Raw genomic sequence first — 20,112 nt, forward strand, 5'->3', positions numbered from 1 at the left:
AGGTTGTTTAAATCCATGGATGCCAAACCCACGGAAGCAAAACTCACAGATAAAAAGGGCCAACTGTGCTTGTTGAAAAAAATCTGCACGTATTAGACCCATGAAGTTCAAACCCATGTTGTTCAAGGCTCAACTGTAAGTAATTTTTTCCATCAAGATCCCCATGATAAGAATCACTGATTTATCAAGTCCCCTAGTTTGGGGGTCAGATTACTCTGGTCATTCATTCATTCACTTGTGTCTTCATTGATTAAATAAAGGTTAATCATTGTTAATCTTTAGCAGACCCATCAGATATGAATGAAAATATAACATTTTGTTTGGAATGTGGCACAGGTACCTCCTTGCAGGCAGCAGTGATTTCCAAGGCCATCCCATTTCGCAGGATAGCTTTTCTCATTAGAGACATTTCAGTGTTTGGTAAGGACAGGCTTTGCCAGCTATTGTTTAAGGGTCACTGGGTGAACCAAGTAAGGGCTTCAGTGTCCTACAATGTCCTCCAGGTCAATGGAGGGAACAAAGACAACAGCCAAATGCTCTTACCAGCGGAAAACTGGCCCACTGGCCTTGAGGAGCATGCGGTTGATAGAGGTAAGAACTTGACCATATTGTATATATTATAAATGTTGACTAGGGGAGGCTTTCATCTCTTTTATATCCTTAAGAACTGGATAGGCTCATATTTTATCAATCGTAGCTTGTGTGACAATGTGCAGCTTACCCAACCAAAACTTAATGGCAGTGCTGGGGCACTGAATTTTCCGTGGGTTCTCTGACAGCCTCTCCCTTGCAGATGTTCCTGCAAGGTCTGCAGAGTGTCCTGCACCAGAGGCAAGTTCTCACGTGTCACCTTTATCTCATCTACACAAGGGGCCTATTTTACTGAAGAGGGGAAGGCGAACAGACAGATGTCAGGTTACTACCCAACGACGTACTGTGGGGCGTCACAGGCAGCCTTGAAGAAATACTTGAATTGTCCACTGTTGTCCCTCCCACGTGAGGTCAAATTGATCCTATGACTCAGCAGCTAGAGATATGCTGAAAAAAAGCATTTGCTAAGTCCAGTAGAACATGGTACAATTCTAAGATCATAGCCAAGGTATCTGAGATGGTGGCAATGCTGGGCACAGCTGCGTGGACGAAGGGACCCACCTTGTTTAACTCTCTCTCAGTAATCCATGATCATCCTCCATGAGACATCTGCCTTTTTTTATTGGTCTTTGTTATTTCCATACCAAGCTGTGGAAAGCACCAGGGGCAGGACATACAATACCCATTCAGAGCAGTTCCTGGATAGTTGTTTCTGTTTCCTCATGCCCCCCCCACCCCCCGGGCAGTTGATGCTGTTTGACAGTTACCTTTCTTTGAGGGAGTGACAGCCTTACCTGCTCCCAGTGCCATTTCCCCTCAGCACTGGTTTGATAACTCTAACCCGGGGCAGAAGTCACGGTAGAGGTTTGCAGAGTTTGATCACATGGGATGTCAATGCTCAATATGTTCTTTGTATTGAAGAGATAAAAACCTTGTATTTTTGTGGAAGAGAAAGCCCACTTTGTACTGTCAAAGAGACTTTCCTGACCATAATCACCATACTCGGTAACCATCGATGGTGCTCAGGCAGCCAGAAAATTCTGAGAATTACCATGTATCAGGGTACATTCAGTGCCACTATCAATAAGAACCATAACCTTTTGCTTATTTCTGGGGAGCCACTGAAAAGTGAACCCAGCATGAGGACTCTAACCAAGTCTCATGGCCCTTACCTGGAGGCCTGTACCCTATACCTGGGGCATGGGAGGCACCCACCCCAGTGGGACTGAATCACTGTTCAGATATTAATTCAAGCAGCCCTTGTCCTCTTAGCTTTCCTAACAACATGCTAACGTCTCCGATGTATTATGCTGTTCTCACATCTTCTCTGCTAACCCCAAAGTGGACAACTGCAATTCCCAGCTATTCTTCTAACCTTATAACTTGAGTTTTGGCCTCTAATTGGACATCATCGGTGGCTTGCTGAATTGCCCACAGTACATTCCAAGGAGACGGGAAGGGTGAAAAGCCTCCCATTGCTGGGTCTAGCTCAGGGGTGAGCAGGCAGTCACAGCCTCCCACAACACCTAGGTATGCCAGCTCCCATTGCCCTCCCCTCCACGATACCCCAGCTTGTGTCCCATGCAGCCTGGACCACGTGGTGCAGTATCGCTTATGCCTGTTCTTCCAGACTGTGGCTTCCTCAGAGAGGACCTCTATTTCCATAACCCTCTCGGTGCAAAGGTCTCACACAGCACTCAGCCAATTCTAACTGGTGAATACACACTTAAATAATCTAAGCCTTGCTTCACCTAATCTGAAAGAAATAATTTACACACACACAGGACAGGCAGAATTCATGGAAGCCTGGCTGAAAAGCCAGATGCCTTAGATAACACCCTCATGCCTTCTCTGGCAAGCTGCTGAGCTACTTACTATCTGGCACCCCCAAGTCAGAGGGCACAAATTTAATACTATGAAAAATACTGGCTCTGAAATTTTCTGAAACTTAAAAAATTTACAAAATTAAATACATGCACATATTACTAAAAATATATTTAACTTTAATTTTTAAGAAAACACTGAGACTAGCAAAAACCGTTACACCATTTCAAAAAATATAAAAGCCACAATAAGTGCCCAGAAAAAAATATTATTTAAAAAAAACTTAGAATTCATTTATAGGTATGTCTTGATTAAGATACTTCAATACTATATAAAGTCATCTATATTTAATTCAAATCCACAAACATTTATTATATGCCTAATACACACTGGGCACTGCACTGGGAAAACTGAGACAAATAATCCATGTGCCTGCCCTCAAGTCTCTAGCTGATGGGGTAGGAGTGGAGGCTTTTGCATTTATGAAAAGAGTTCTAAAATTTTTAAGCAGATGTGGCAGATGGTTCTTTAAGTTGCAATAGTCCCTAAATTTTTACATCTATCTGGAATACAGTTCATTTATAAAACATTTACTCTTCAGAAATACACCTACTGCATAGAGAAAGGTACCCAGGAGTATTTGTAACTTGGTCCACGAGCCCAAGATCTCACTTACTTGTTACACCCAATGGAATATCCCCAGCACAGAGAGTCTATTTTCAATGTGGCTACATGATTTTAACATTTCATTTCAGCAATTACTCCCAAGCTTAGAACAATGGAGGTAGATATTCATTCACCAATTTTCTTAAAGCCTTACATCCACACTTGCATTTTTTTCCTCTAGAATAGAGCAATCAAATCAATAATGAATGTAATTTTTCATAATATGGTTGATCCACAAAGTCTTCTTAAGGATAAACTCAGCCTCCACTTAATTCTTTTAGCCAGATAATTTTCAATGAAAGGAGAGCTGTGAGCATTTGGTCAAGTATATTCTCTCTCGCTCTCTCTCTCTCTCTCTCTCTCTCTCTCTCTCTCTCGTCTCTCTTCCCTCTGCTCTCACTCTCCTCATCATCTCTTCCTCCCTCACAATTAGCCTCTCTTTTTGGACTTGGAGAAACAGAGCTGCAAGTTTGCTACTACCCATGCCCATTTCTTTTTGTTCCCCACAACATTGGCAAGAGATGCAACACCAAGAAAACAGACAGCAGAGACATTTTTGATCAAACAGTACCTTTTTCTGTTTATTCCTCGTTGTGACTCAAGGGAGGAATTATCTTTCCTTTCCAAATGATCTTGTTCGTCTCTGTCAAGAAACAGTGGCCATGTTATCTGGTTAGAGCCCAGCCCGCAGCTACTGCTCAGGTAACTCACTCAGGTCGGACTGTAACTCACCTAACTTGTTTGTCCTGGCCAAACGGGTGCCAAAGTAAAAGTTCAGAGTGGACCCTGGAGCAAGTTTAATGATTAATATAAGCTATTTAGGAATTTTCCTCCGGGTCTTTTAATAATGACCATAGAAAGAGTGTCTTACATTTTTCTCCACTTACTGCATGTGCCCCAGACAAGAATTTTAAGTAAAAGCCCAGCCAGTAAAACAAACAGGCATTCAATGATTGAAAGAATTTGCCTGTAAATCAGTGACCAAACACAGGACCCAGGAAAAAGCATCAGTAGAGGGCTGACCCCCATTTATGAGCAGAGTCTAGCTTTTCATCAAGAAGAATGATTCATAAGTGCCCTGTTACAGGCTGACATTCTCACTATAAGGGTGTGAGTCTAAAGAAGCTGTAAAAGGAAGCAACTTGTTCAAAGTCTTGCTAAGAAAGGACCAACTAGCCCTCTTTGTTGTTTTATTTTCCTCTTTCACTCCTGTTCTTGCTCTCTTGATCAAGAGAAAGCCCTTAACTTGTGCCCATTATCTTCTACTAGAACCCAGACCATAGGTCTTAGTTATTGGTTTGACTGTCTCTTGATAAAGAAACTCAGAAGCAAAGAGCCCGAGAAGTCAACACCACCTTCTTACCTGACCATGGCAGACTTTTCTGTCTCTATTCCACCACCCATTTCAATTTATGTACATCATCAGCTAGCTATTTGGTCACTTCAGTCCATGCCCAGTGGTTCCTGACCAGAAGAAATTCTCATCTCCTTTCCTTTGGGAGAGTAGTCTTTCCAGTAGAATTTGATAGCCCTGAGTTCCCACCAAAAAGAACAATCAGTAGACATGGGAAGGACCTATAGCAAGACCATAGTTAATCTATAAAAATACAGCACAACTCTGATGAGGGTAGTGGAATGACGCTGTAGAAAGTATGGAAGTTTACACTGAATCTGCTGTATATCACAGCTCAGCAACCAGTGACAAGCAGAATGATTTTCCTAGCTGCAGCCAGCAGAGAGGGTGCCTGGCCAGGTTAGGCAGGCAGGATGCCAATCACCCTGTCACCCTGCCTACCTATTGAGACAATATGTGCTCTATATCCCTCCAATGCAGGTCAACAAGCATCGGTTGAACCACATTTTGTAGGCCTCACATGTGGATAATGGAGAGAAAGGGACAGACCAGGTTAGAGATTTCAGAATTATTGGCAATATTTTTATTTCCATAACAAAAATTATATTCATGAATCACTTAGGTGATTCAAAATTTTTTTTTGCAGACTATAACATAGTTTCTGTCCTCAAAGTGCTTGCTATCTTGCAGGGAAGACAGGCTCACAATCAGATTAGCTACCTGTATTGTAGTTGAGTCTACTGATGAAGACTTAACTCGTATTTTATTTCTCGCTACTTCAGAAAGAGGGTTCCAAAAATTGACCTCATCTATCCTTGAGTAAATAGCCTATGGTGAACATCTATAATTATTTTTGTAGCCTAGTTGTCAAGACTTCATCCTAAAAACACCCCAGTTTTCTTATTGGTAGATGTACCTCTCTACTCTTGACTAAAAGAATCTTAATGATACAGAAGACTTTGGTTTGTGAGCTGTAGGAACTTCCTGTTGGGTAATCAAACTCTACTGTTACAGCAATGAAGCAGAGTGAGCCATTTCATGCTCCAAGACCTAAAAAGAGGAGTTGTAGAACTTTGCAGATAGCAACTATACCACCAGAATGTTTGGAGACCCTCAAGTACTGCCCTCTGTGAACCCCCTCTCCTACCTCAAGACACCTGAATATACACATGTATGTAAGTTTGCCATGCAAAAACAACCTCCAAACAAGACCCCCTCTCTCATATAGAAAGTCTAAGCTCAGGTCTCTGACCAATGATAAAAATAAACACTACTCAGAAGGCAGCCTGAGCATGGTTCTCCTATCACCCCAAAATAGGTAGCCACACCTACCGCCAGACATTGCACTATTCCACAGGAAGCTATTTCATGAGAGTTTATGAAATCTCCACATATGCACAATAAATGTTGCTCAGGATTATAAATCAAACTTGGAGAGATCAAGACTGTTGGGGACCTCTCTATGCGGCTTCAGAGACTATGGCCCTGTGAGAGCAGGCCTTGAAAGAAGCCAGTAAGTCTCACTGGAAAACCAGGAAACACAGGTGGCAGGCAGGACCCAACACCAACACCAAGGATTCCCATGGGAAATCAGTCCTGATAAATACATTGTACCCTTTGAAGCTCGCTTTGCTTTGTATAGCACTGTTGGCATAAACCAGATGTTTAAGTTCAAGGCATAAGGAGTAAACTCCTTATCTCATGAGACGTTCGTTGTTAGTTGTGCTGACATGTCTTAAAGACTATCTGGTGTCAGCACGACTAACAGACACAGACCCTGAGGCAGATCTCTGTGTTCTTTCAATTGTTATCTGTAGGTAATACCTGTTTTTGTATGATTAGAGCCTTTTGACATTGATTGATGAGCTATGCATGTATACACCTACACATACCATTCCCATTAAATGCTGTTTTGGAGAAGAGCTTGGGGCACTCTCCACTAGAGGGAATCGCCACCCCTTTTCCCCTGGGAACAACAGATTGAGTCCAGGATCACTTATTCTCATACACAGTGGCCAGGAGATCTCCTCTGGATGGGGCTTCCCACACAAGATGGACATTTTTCTGACCTCTTTCTCTTAGATTTCAAAGCCACTCTGAATTCTTGGGGACAAGCAGTTTTGGGAATTTGGGAATGGGGTGGTATGAGAATGAACCTCATGTATTTCCAATTATGGGGAGAACAATTGAACAAGGACCTAGCTGCTGTGCTCTGAAACTTGTTGCCACATTTGGACCAAGGCCACACTTCTACAAGCTGCTCCCATTCAAGGACTGAATGTGGCAAAGGTAAGGAAGGTATGTTCAGAGGAGACACACAACTCCTGTGATGAAGCCTCTGGCTTGAGGACTATCCAACCTTGCAGAACTTTCTTTAGAACTACATGGCAGGCTAGGATGCATTTATTCCTCTCTCTTTAGCTTTCTGACAGCTCTCCCAGCCTTCCCAGCTTCATCCCCAGTTTCTCTCTTAGGCACTTCCCCTAATATAATCCTTGTACTTTTAATCCTGTCCTAGCTTGTGCTTCTCAGAGGATTCAAACTAATGCAGGTACAGTGGAAGAGAACACCATTGACAAGGACTATGAACTTTTTATTAGTGGCTCCTTGCATAGTAGCTTTAGTGAAGATCCTTTAGATCGCTTTGCAGGTCATGGGTATTAAACAAAAGAAGCCAAAACAGAAGAGGAAGGACATGAACTAAGAACTCTCTAAAATCACTGGTTTTGACATCTTCCATTTCACCCTCCAGATCTACTCTGTACTTTTCTCCACTCTGCTCTGTGCCCTGGAAGGGTGACCTGTATAGACTGTACCAGTGAGTGTCCTTGCCCATAGGCTTTCGGTTGGTTTCACAAATGGGGGATACCACCAGGAGCCCAGAAGAAGATGCAGAGGGACAAGATATGGCTAGGGTATCTTTCCCCTGACTTCATCCCTACCAATCTTCTGACGAGGGATCCTTTTCACATAACACACTGTCTTGCTCTCTCTGTAAGTTCCTGTAACCCTTCTTCCCTTTGCCTGTTCAGGCCTGAGGGTAACAGCTCCTATTGCTGCTGGCTTGCATGTACTGCACCATCCCTTATAACTTTTCCTAAGCTGTGGTTATAGCTCTTAGAAATAGTCCCTTTATTAATTTTTCAGCCTGGATGTGTTATCCGTTTCTTACTGAGACCCTAATTGCTATATAAGCTCTAAGAGATAACTATACTCCCAAATGGGCAAATATAGAGTTCCAAGCCATCCAAATTTGGGAGCTACTGTAAATGTAACCTCATGAATACGCACAGATTGGTGACGCTTGACAACATTTCAGTTATGCATGTCATTCACAAACTAGATGATGCATTTGACTTTTTAAAAAATTACTTTCTATTACAGTTTGTATTCACTATTATTTTGTGTGTTTCAGGTGTACAGCATAGTGGTTAGAAAATCATATACTTTACAAAGTGTTCCCCCTAATATTTCTAGTACCCAACTGGCACCATACATGGTCATTATTGTACACTATTATTGATTATATTTCCTTTATTATACTTTATATCCATCCCTGTGTAAATGCGGCATTTCTTAAGAAAAAGAATTGTCTTTAGTGCTCATAGCCCCAAAACATTTTGCACAGTATCTTATATAGTATAGGCATGAAATAAAATGGACAGGAATGTCTCATGAGCTCCTTTGAGAAAAACTGTTCTGGAATGGATGAGGGCAACAAAAGCCAAAACTAGGCATTCAATTGGAAACTAAGAATGATCAATACTTTTTTCCTCTTTAATAAGTTTGTTTAAATGTGTTTGTTGATGAGAGAAAGAAACATTGATGTTAAAAATATCAATCAATTTCCTCCCATACACTACCCAACCTGGGATTGAATCTACAACCTAAGTATGTGTCCTGACCGGGAATCAAACCCACAAAATTTTGGTATACAGGACAACACTTCAACCAACTCAGCCACATCAGCAAGGGTACATTCTTCCCTTAAAAATAAAACAAGTTCTAGCTGTTGAAGAGGATATAACTGATAGAAGGCAGGCCTGGATTCCACCTAAGGAAGAATTTCACTGGACAAGGGGAGCTCTGGAGCAAGCTTTGCTCTTCTCCAGGTGCACCCCTGTGTGGCCAGCCACAAAGCTATGGCCCACCGCTGCCCCTCACGTTCTGTGTTCCCAGAATCCTCTCCAGGCAATTCCCCTTTCACCTCTGTAGGACTGACCCAACTTGTCCTGCCTTTTCCTCAAGTCTTCCTAGTCTCCCTTTTTCATGGAAAAGCAAAAGTAAAGCAATTACATACTCTCTGGTTTAATATGATATTCCTGATTAAATTGACAACTTAAGGATAATGAGTACATGGACCCAAATTTGGAGGTTAAATGAATCTGTTTGACCAAAGGTTCTAAGCTGTGGGTGAAATACATACTTTATAGTTTCTATAGACAAGTAATTTCTCATTATTGCCCCTGTCCTGACTCAGTTTTACTCATTAACTTATTGTGGTAACAGTGACACTTTCCACCCAGAAGCAGAACTGTAATGACCCCCATCATCCTTATGAGAGTCCTGAAAACCACTAAAGCCCCTGGGTGGTGCAGGTGCAAATAACTTACAAACCCAACACCCCTGAGAGCAACACTGAACTACAGGTAGTTCCCCTCTTGGATGAGCAGAGCTGGCTGGCTACTCTAACATCATATAGTCTGGGGGCATATGGTGCTTTCTGCCCCAATCATCCTGAACACATTATTGGATTGTAACACTCAGCAAGCTGGGTCCACACCAACACACAGAGTAGTGAGAAAACAGTGAAATCAAGCTCATATTTAACTATAAGGTGACTGATTGTTTCTTTCTACTCCGACTAGGAGTTTTCCTAGCACATGGGACTTCCAGTGCTGAAACAGGCCAAGTCCCAGGCACACCAGCATGGTTGATCACCCTACATCTAAGAAAACAGACATATGTGTAATGCATGTTAGATAGAATTTATTCCAGAAAAAATGAACATTTCCTACAACACACAGACACTCAAAGGTGGTAGACTTCAGTTGCTCATAAAATGCAGTTGCTCATAAAAATCAAGAGTAACTTGATTTCCATGATATCAGATAAAATAGATGCTGCAATATCCGATGTCTTCCAGACTGCAGAAACATCTTTTTCTTTGAATTTAGAGCATCCGTGAGAGACATGGGCAAAAAAGCCTAAGTCAGTTTCTGAATTATAATATAACGCCTTCTCCCAGGCTTCAGCAGAATTTAAAATAAATCATAATTACAGGGAGCAACAACACAAAAGCAATTAATTTTTTCTACTGTGATACCGTGTTACTACCTGAGTTCAGGAGTCCAGCTGAGGTTTCGAAAGTATGTCTTACCTTTAGTTTTGAAATTGCAGGTGGCACTGAAGTCCCTCAGTTCTGCAGTCTGGTAGATTGCTTGCTTCAGCGCTTTAGCAGCGGAATGTTATGGTACCATCAAGTTCTATATCTTAGAGGAAATTGTTTTAAAAAGGAAAGAAATGTTTGCCCCTTCTCCGGCAAACGTTGCACAGCAAATAAAATAGCACAGAGTCCAATATCTGATATGAGGAACATATAGGCAAAGAAAATGAGGGGACTCTGAAAGTCTAGAAATAAGACTGTCCTCAGAGTAAAACAATGAAACCAAAAAGTAATGGATCAAACCACTCAATAAAGACTTAAAACTGTAAATATATTTTAAGGAAACTATTCAGATGTATGGTGGGCCAGTTTTCTAAAACTGGCCACAAAATTTTTGACAATTATCTCAGTGAAAGGAGGGTCCATGTCTCTCCCTACTTCTGGGGCTGGGTGGGCTTGCGACTCCAAACCCATACATGTTAGTGACAATGCTGCCTGAGTCTGAGGCTGAGCTAGAAAACACAATGCAGTTTCGCCCTGTGTTGGAACATACGCTCGGTGCTGCGACCCACCCCTGGAGAGGTCCAGCTCCCTGAGGCCACCAAGCTGTGAGGAAGCCTGCTGTGAGCACTCTGGTGGTAGTCCTGGAGTTTCTACTCCCACCCAGACGTTCTGGCCCTGAGGGAGAGGGCCTTCGCAACATTCCAGAACCCCAGGCATCCAGTCACCACCTTTGCCTTTTCCCACTGAGACCTCAAACATCATATTTTAAAGACAAGCCTTCCCTCCCATGCCCTTTCCAAAGTCACGACCCACAGAATCTATGAGTATAATAAACTAGTTAGGATCTGATGCCACTAATGTTAGGGTGATTTGTTAATGCAGCAATAGATGACTCAGTCTGAAACTTTAGAAATAGGAGAACCCAGGGACAAACATGTGATCCTCTGAGCTTTGAACAAAGAACCACCCGGCTCTCCTGTCCCCAAATTGATTCCTACTCACCTTGAAATCTCTAAGTGACTATCCTATCATGCGCTTTCTTCTCAAACCAGATGAGGTTCCCCCCCATCATATAGGCTTGTTTAATCTGTATTGCTCCACTGTAGCACTTAACCCAATTGTACTTAAATAATTAATACTGATGCAGTATTGAACTCTGTGTTTATCATTACTGACAAAGGTGAAATGGGTATTTCTGATCATTGCCTTCCATCAGGATCAACACATCTCTCTCTTTTTGATAACACCTCAGGCAAATCTACACCTTGCAGCTTATTTCTATTTGCTAAAACATATCCAGTCCTGATGAAATGTGAATAACATATTACATCAATGTCAATTTCCCGATTTTATAAGGCACTTATGTAACCTTATGCAACCTTCGAGGAAGCTGGGTGAAGAGAACGCAGGAACACTACAATTTTTATAATTCCTTGCAATTTAAACTATTTTAAAGTAAAAGCATATTTTTAAAAATACAGTTTATTCTAATGTGTTCCTGCTTAACATTTCCATCTCCTACCTGCCCCACCTGCTCAGGCTTTGTCCGTGGCCCCGGGGCCTCACAGAGCGGAGAAGTGGCCTTTGCTTTGCCCCTCCCGCCCTCTTCTGGGAACCTTCCTGAGACTTCCCAAGTGTCAGGGTGAGGAGCCGAGTAAGGACAAGGACTCACATACGTCCTTCCCATCTGGCTAGACTTCCTCCTAGAATCCTCACCAACTCTGGCTACTTCCACTGGCCTTTGCTCCCCTTTGTAAGACTTGAACGAGGAACATGTGAGTTCTTCCGAGAGATGGACAGGACGTCCCACTGCGCAGTCCCCAAACCTGTGCGTCTGTCCCCAGCCTTCCATTCCAGCCCACCACAACCCTCTGTTCCTGGCATTCCTTTCCAAGGCTTCTTCCTTCTGGGCCCCTCACTCCACACAGAGGAGAGAAAAAGACCCAGTGACAGCTCAGGCCACCAATGCAAAGAATCCACCCCTCCCCCTTTGTCAGCTGCTTATATGAGGGGGTCAGAGAGCTGGGTTAGCAAGCCCTGTTCAGCCACACTAAATTAAGCCTGAGGACCTGCATGACCCTATTTGGGGAAGGGGTCCTTTCAAAATGTTGACTATTTGATTTTTTTATTTTTGTCCTTAGTGCTCAGTCACAGTAGCCAAATGCTGGGCAATGAGAACAATCTCACTCAGTGTTCTGTTACATATCTCTTTATTTGTTTAAAGTCTGCCTCCCCATCGTATGCAGCCTCCATCAAAACAGGGACAGTGTCCATCATGTCCACAGGGACCAGCACACAGTAGGGACTTAGTACATGTTGAATGATTGAGTTCATGAGTGTGACCAGTGTGCACGCATGTCAGGTATTTAACACTAACAATTAGCAATTACTAGTCTTTACTGAGCTCTCTGATAACTTTTTCCTTGACTACTTCATTTGGTCCTCAGAACAACTCTACCAGGTAGGCTTTACCATCTTCCTCACTCTCCACACGGGGAAAATGGAACACAGAGAAGTCCTGAAAGATGTCCAAGGTCACCCAGCAAATGAGGAGTTCAGCTGGGTTTTGGAACCGGATCTGCTTGATTTCATTCACCAGGTGTGTAAGCTGGGTGCCCTTAAGCATTTGAACCCTACAGCTAGTGCCCTGTTCTGATTTCATGTCACCCAGCAAGCATCTAATGACAGTGTGACTCTCAGTACAGGTGAAGAAAGGGAGCTCCACCCGCCAGGATTCTCCAGATCACACACAAATCAATGAGCATTGGAGAACAACAGAGCAGTCTCTTAGCATTTGAAGGAGGGCTCACCTGAGGAGAGGCACTTCCTTGGAATGCTTGCCTGTCAGGTGTCTGGGCCGTACTGCAACCCGGAGTTGGTGATTTGCCTGGGAGAGTGCTGCCACCCATGAGGGCTGGCCTGAACACCAGCCAGTCTTCCTTCTGAATGCCACCCGGTATCACCATATGCCGAGTATGCTGTTTCATTTTGATACAATTTATCTGGTTCAATACAGGTATTCAGCAAAAGAAACAATGAATGAACAGAAGGATGGATGATGAATGGATGGATAAATTGATAAAGCTCTAAACTATGAACAGGGTTATAGCGAAACATTTGGTATGTTGACCAAATGTTTTGAGTCACTGAGTAGCCATGCTGGGAACATTCACATCAGAAAATAATACCTGATTCTAGATTTTTTAAACTTTTTCAAGATTTTCCATTTCTGTACATATTAATTCATGTAATTCTTACTACAGTCTTATGGGTTATTGTACCCATTTACTGTGACACCCAGAAATATTAATCAGCTTTTCTAAAATCACAGCTAATTAATCTGGAGTTAGGACTAGACACTACGTGCCTGGATCACACACCCAGATGTGTTTTGCCAGCTGTTACTGGTGCAAACAACCTGCTGTGTGGACTGAATAGGCACCCAGGCCACACATAGTCTCTAGGGCTGACACAGAGAAGTGAGGTACACTAAGGAGAGAGCCCCTCCCTCAGCTCCCAGCAACATCCCCAGTGCAGGTGGGCTCAGCAACAGTCCTAATGAACTTACCCTGCAACTAAAATTCAAATTTGATCCAATGACTCATGGAAGCAAGAGTTCGCTGTGTACCTATGATGCCCTGCTGGCATGCTGGCTGCTGTGAGGGCCACAGTGTAACTTCTGCACGCCAAAAGCTTTCGGTCTAGTTGAACATATCGAACATTTACAAAGCAACACAGGCAGGCTATAGGAAGCATCACAGAAGAGGAACAAATGATAGATGCAGACAAAGGAATACTTTCTTATGACATCAACATGGAGGCCTTTGGAGGAGCTGACAGACATCTAAGTGGGACACCGAAGGAGGGTGAGATTTCTATCGATGGAGAGAGAAAGAATGTCTTTTTTAAAAAAGGAATGTTACATGAGGAAAATCTCCATGTGTAAGGGTTTAAAATCTCTCTTTGTTCCAGGAAGAGAAGGATGACGGCCTCTAGAAACTGTTGGCAATGGAGATGGCTAGGACTGAAACCTGTATAACAACCATACCCTTGTTTACTGTGCCTCCTATAACTGGCTCCTTTTACCTCTTTTGTCTTTAGCTGAGGATGTTATTTAAAGTGATGTTTTGAGCCATTTCAGGAATTTACTCAGTGGTTTTCCCAGGTATCTCCCTTGCTTACCACAAGGTATACATTTTATTAAACTTCTGTTTGCTTTCCTCCTGTAAAAAAAAAAAGGAATGTTAATACGAAAGTACAAATGAAAGCTACCTACTGGGAAACAGAGCAAAATAAAGCTGCAGAACTAAGGTAGGGTCAGCTGGCCTGAGGCCAAAACGTGAGGTGTAGTGTGTGGACGTTAAAGCTTGTTGGTGTGGTCTTGGGGTCCAAACCACAGCCCCACCCTTTATCAGAGACTTTTGAGGCCAAATCCAGTAGCTAAACTGCCTGAGCCTACAGCTACGTGTGCTGCAAAAAGGAAGAAAATGCATTTGTTTATGAAAAAATGGCACGCTATGTTTCTAAATAGTAAGCTGATACGTATGGAGAAAGAGTTCATTAAAGTAGGTACAATTTAACCCACTTCAGCTCTGCACTTGGGACTAAGGCTACAGGTGCCCTCAGCTAAAGCTTTCCAGATTCTTCCCTCCCGAGCCTGCACAAACCTGTTCTCTTCGTCCCTCTGTCCCTGCTTGCAGACTTAACTGAGACCTGACTTTCCCTCCCTGGCCACTCCACAGAAGCCCTGCATTTAGACGGCTCACTTGACACCAGACCCCACACTTTAGGCATCTCTTCCACTTCCTTCTTAAGAGTCACATACTGTGTCCCTCAGCCAGGCCGACCCACTCCTGACCAAAGCTCCAGAAAAGCAGTTATGCTTGGCTCTGTTTTCTGTTTTTGCCTCAACATCAGTAGTGTCACCTTGAGAGATAAATGACTTCTCCATATCTTTCCAATTTAGATATTGATATATCAGTTAGGATCCCCAAAATAGTTTAAACAAAATGAGTTCTTTGAGGGGTGGAGACAGAATCTGGGTAGATTCAAACTGCGCAAGATTTGATCACTAGAGAATAATCTCTAAACTTGTACTATTTAAAAAGCAAACAAGCAAAAAACCTTAATCAGATAAGACACTCACTAGATCATTTTAAGTTAAAACAAGGGGGACTTGAGAGAAAGCAGAGTTTGTGCCACAATGTTTCAAGCCTAAAATTGAAAACAGAGATGTCTCAGTGTCCTGGTTTTCATACCATCCCTCAGAAGCCAGTTTTTTTTTTAATGGGATCTGGAATCAGAGAAACATGGATTCAAATCTACGACTTGTGAGTCTTGCACACATTTGGGTGTATGTACTGACGTCTCACCCTCTTTGGCACACAGGTAGGTCATACCTGGGGCAGCTGAATACTAAGGCCCATCACCTCCACCTTGTGTAGCTCTACCAGTTTATCTAAGGGCAAAGTTCAAATATTATTTTCTATGCATGCCTCAACGTGAAAATTTAGGGAAAGTACTGCTTAACTTCTCTATAGCCCGAGTTCCCCAACTGTTAATTGGAAACTCTTAGACTCCACCTCCAGAGCACAGTCAGGAGGAGGAGATGAGGTTACCTAAAGCAGCAGAGTTGAGAATAACCTCAGTAAATGTAGTTACCATTAGTGTTACCGCCCAGGGCATGGCCAGGAGGCTCTGCTGCTTGGGGAAAGTCTGAACTGATATGGACGCCTAGGCTCTTATTCAAATGCTCGTTTCTTTCTTCTTCCTTCTTACTAAAGGGGAGCAAGAAAGAGTCTGTCAGGTGTGACACAGCTTTGATTATTTTCTCTGGGGCCTTTGGGTATTTTTTACACGAAGCTGGAGATGGGAAGACTGGGGACAGGCGAGGGGAGAAGAATGAAACTAAGACGTGTCCCTGACATCGCCCTGTACTTCCTGTGTTCTTGTAAGTGACCTTCATCTCAAACTGTGATGGCACTGGGCATGCCTTATTTATAGACAACAACTGCTACAGCACTTCAAAGGGGCACATGGCCAAGCCAGAGACATGGAGGGAACACTCTGAAGGGTTATGTTCTCAAATGCGGAATAGAAAGGACAGCACACAACAGCTTCTGGGATCTAGCTCTGAGCCATGCCAAGAATGCCCAATTGTCTGCGGTGCAGTAGTTGGCCAGGGCCCTCTATGCCAGTCCCAGAAGTGCAGAGTTCAACCAAGATAAGTGCTACAAGTGGACTTTATTTGACTGTTTGCCACTATCTGACAGACTCTCATATTAATCCATGGCCTTTAAATACCATGATAGGCAGAAAATAAACATGTAATTTTCACCTTAAATTAGAGAGAGAGAGAAGGAAAAGAAGAAAGACAGAGTGGTAGACTGAATAATGGCCCTCCCAAAGAGCCCTAATCCCCAGAACATGTGCGTATGTTACCTTACAGGGTAAAAGAGTTACCTTGCAGGAAGTCGACTTCCGCCAAGATGGAGGCGTAGGTAGAAACACTGTGCCTTCTCCCACAACCAAGTTTGAATATAACAAAGGTTTGGTGAACAAAGACACAGCCAAAGAACAGAAAATTGAACTATACCGAACTCTGACAACAACCAACTGTTCAACCGGACCGGTAAGAGGGGCAGAGCCAGCAGTGGAGCAGGGACAGGCAAGAAAGATCCCCCAACCCCAGGCGCGCAGGCAGCTCCTTGTCGGGCTGACCCAGTGAGGGCTGGGGGCAGCGGGCTGACTGCAGTCACACATTTGCATGCAGTGGGACAAACCATTGAGACCCCGGCGGTGGTGGCAGAGAGGCAGCAGAGGGGGCCGCCATTGCTTTCCTTTGACCCCCGACCCCACATACAGTGTCACAACCCAGTGACTGAGTGGCCTGGCACTGGTGAACACCTAGGGCTCTGCTCCTCATACATAACAGGCATGAATAGTCCAAAATATGGCTCAAGAAGAACTCAAAGCCCCAGAGCCGATAAATCTAAGTGACCAGGAAATAGCGAACCTCTCAGATGCACAATTCAATACATTGGTGATCAGGATGCTCACAGAACTGGTTGATTTTAGTCACAAATTAGAGGAACAAATGAAGGCTACACTAATTGAAATGAAGGGAAATGCACAGGAAACCAATAGTGACGGAAAGGAAACTGGGACTTAAATCAAGGGGGTGGACCAGAAGGAAGGAAGAAATGACCAAAGAGAAAAAAAGTGAAGTTACAAGAATTCAAAAAAATGAGGAGAGGCTTAGGAACCTCCAGGACATCTTTAAACGTTCCAACATCTGGATTGTAGTGGTACCAGAAGGAAAAAAGAAACAGCCACGAGTGGAAAACTTATTTGAACAAATAATAAAGGAGAACTTCCCCAGTCTGGCAAAGACAATAGACCTCCAGGAAATCCAGGAAGCTCAGAGAATCCCAAAGAAGTTGGACCCAAGGAGGAACACACCAAGGCACATCATAATTACATTAGCCAAGATTAAAATGAAGGAGAGAATGTTAGAAGCAGCAAGAGATAAGAAGACAGTTACCTACAAAGGAGTTCCCATAGTCTGTCAACTGATTTCTCAAAAGAGACCTTACAGGCAAGAAGGGACTGGAAAGAAGTATTCCAAGTCATGAAATCCAAAGACCTACATCCAAGACTGCTCTATCCAGCAAAGCTTTCATTTAGAATGGAAAGGCAGATAAAGTGCTTCTCAGATAAGATCAAATTCAAGGAGTTCATCATCACCAAGCCCTTATTATATGAAATGTTAAAGGGACTTATCTAAGAAAAAGAAGATGAAAAATATGAACAGTGAAAGGACAGCAAACACACAGTTATTAACAACCATGCCTAAAACAAAAGCAAACAAAGAGGACAGCTAGATCAGGAGTAGAACCATAGAAATGAAGAACACATGGAGGGTTAGCAACAGGGGAGTGGGAGGAAGAGAAGGGGGGAGAAGATATGGAAAATAAGTAGCATAGACAGTAGGTAAAAAATAGATAGGGGGAGGGCAAGAATAGTAGGGGAAATATAGAATCTAAAGAACTTGAGCCCTGGCTGGTGTAGCTCAGTGGATTGAGCGCGGGCCTGCGAACCAGATGATCGAGGTTCGATTCCCAGTCAGGGCACATGCCTGGGTTGCAGGCCAGTTCCCTGCAGGCCAACTCCCAGCAGGGGACGCACGAAAGGCAACCATACATTGATGTTTCTCTCCCTCTCTCCTTCCCTTCCCCTCTAAAGATAAATAAATAAAATATTTTAAAAAAATAAAACTAAAGAACTTGAGACACATGGTTATAAACTAAATGGGGGGAATGGTGGGGGAGGGGGTGTTCAGGGTGGAGGGGAGTGAAGGGGGGGAATAGAACAACTATAACGGTGTAATCAATAAAATATATATTTTTTAAAAAGAACAACATTCAGGATCCTAAATAGCTTTAGGTCATAAATAAATGTTGTATTTGGGGGTAAAAAAAAAGAGTTACCTTGCAGATGTGATTAAATTACACATTTTGAGACAGGGAGATTTTCTGGATTATCCAGGTGGTCGCAGTGTAATCACAAAGGTCTTAATAAGAGAGAGGCAGAGGGTAGTAAGTTGTAGAAGATGAGATGACATTAGCCAAAGTCTGATCTGACACGAGAAAGAGGCCAAAAGCCAAGAAATGCATGTGGCCTTGAGAAGCTGAAAAAGGAAAGAAAAGAGATTTTTCCTTCAGAGCCTCCACAAGGAACCAGCGCTGTTAATACCTTCATGTTAGCCTGTGAGACTGCTTTTGGACTCCTGATCCCCAGAACTATGAGGTAAGAAGTCTATGTTGTTTAAACCACTAGGTTTGTGATCCCACACTACAGAGGCCACAGGAAACTAACACAGCCCAGAAACGTTGTCACTTGGTGCCACTGAAGTGCATGTATTCCCCTTGGAAGACATTGGTGCAATAATCATGAAATATAGTGACTTACTTAGCGCCTAAGCTACCCCTTTAATACTTCACCTTGTCATTCCTGCCTCCTTCCAAGGGACCAAAAACACTCTATGAGAAGGTTCTTAATTAAGGTTCAAATAAAGTGTACAAAAAAAGGGCTGAAGAAAAGTCTTAGGAGCAGGGTAGGTATAAACTGTTTCGTATGTGTTTTAAAAAAAAGATAAAGTACACACGTGTTGAAACTATAATAGTTAACCATTGAGCAGTAACATTGTGTGTTATTTTTTCATTTTTAATTTTACTTACCTTTATTTTCTCATTTTAAAACAAACATATTATTGTGTCATAAATGTGTTTGATATCACATATTATAACAACATTATCCTTTTGTAACTTTAAAAGATTTTATTTTGTAGAAACTGCCCAGGTCATCTCCCAAGTTGAGGACAGAAAACGCAGGATATGACTGGCCACACTGGCGGCAATATTGAGCGCTTGAAGACACGCACGACCAGACTGCTGTAAGAAAATACTATTAGCAGAAGATAGCCACCCAAAATGTGCAATTTCAGGCACCGCAGTGCCCAACCTGGCCCGGAACTTGTCCCTACCAACCAACTTCCCAGAGCTGCAGTAGAGCAACTTCTTTCATTTGGACAGGTTTTAAATAGTATGTGCGACTCAATAATTTAGAAACACATTCCACAAAAAACAAGTTCTGTAGCCAAATAACGTTTGAAAATGCCAAGAGCTATTCCCTTCCTTAAAGACTGACAAAGCGTACCGGTTTATCACAGCTTCTGAGAAGCCCTGCAGAAAGGAATCCCATTTACATCTGTTGAAGTTTTCCCCAAACACTTCATCACAGATCCATCATTTTGATTGGAACTAGTGTCTCTGAACATTCTTTGGGAAATTCTGTTGCAATACTGTGATTCATAATAAGAAATATAAAATGGCCTTTGTCCCATTTCTGGCATAGAGCTTCAAACCCCCTTGGAATTTCCTTAGTGACAACAGCAATAAAGGTGAATTTTGATATTCATAATAAAGCTATTTCAACTACACTTGAGTTCCTGTGACTGATTTAACTTTCGGGAAGCACCTGAGGGTGGGTGCTGTTCCCCAGGAAAACCAACCACGTGATTTGAGGGTTAAAACTTTCAGCGCCCCCCTCCCAACCTTCAGGGAGGAAAGAGGGGCTGAAAGTCAAGTTCCAGCACAGTGGCCAGTGATTTAACCGGTTATGCCTGTGTAACAGATTCTCCATAAAAACCCTAAAGGAAGAGGTTCAGAAAGCTTTCTGGGTGGTGGAGATTTGGGGGAGACTGAGATGCAGGGCATGAAAGCTCTGC

The 20,112-nt window shown here is 42.9% G+C and overlaps 1 long non-coding RNA gene across 1 annotated transcript; it reads right to left on the reverse strand.

Moving 5' to 3' along the window:
- Positions 1-381: 381 nt before the first annotated feature.
- Positions 382-3,802, reverse strand: LOC118993688 (uncharacterized). The gene is made up of 3 exons (XR_005067920.1): positions 3,653-3,802; positions 1,386-1,388; positions 382-395 (listed from the first exon to the last, which is right to left on the reverse strand). It is a non-coding gene; the product is annotated as an uncharacterized LOC118993688 (long non-coding RNA).
- Between the last annotated feature and the right edge of the window lie 16,310 nt (positions 3,803-20,112).

Source organism: Sturnira hondurensis, unplaced genomic scaffold, assembly GCF_014824575.4.
Source record: "Sturnira hondurensis isolate 20B ecotype Veracruz unplaced genomic scaffold, ASM1482457v3 Scaffold0000880, whole genome shotgun sequence".
Taxonomy (NCBI): Eukaryota; Metazoa; Chordata; class Mammalia; order Chiroptera; family Phyllostomidae; genus Sturnira; species Sturnira hondurensis.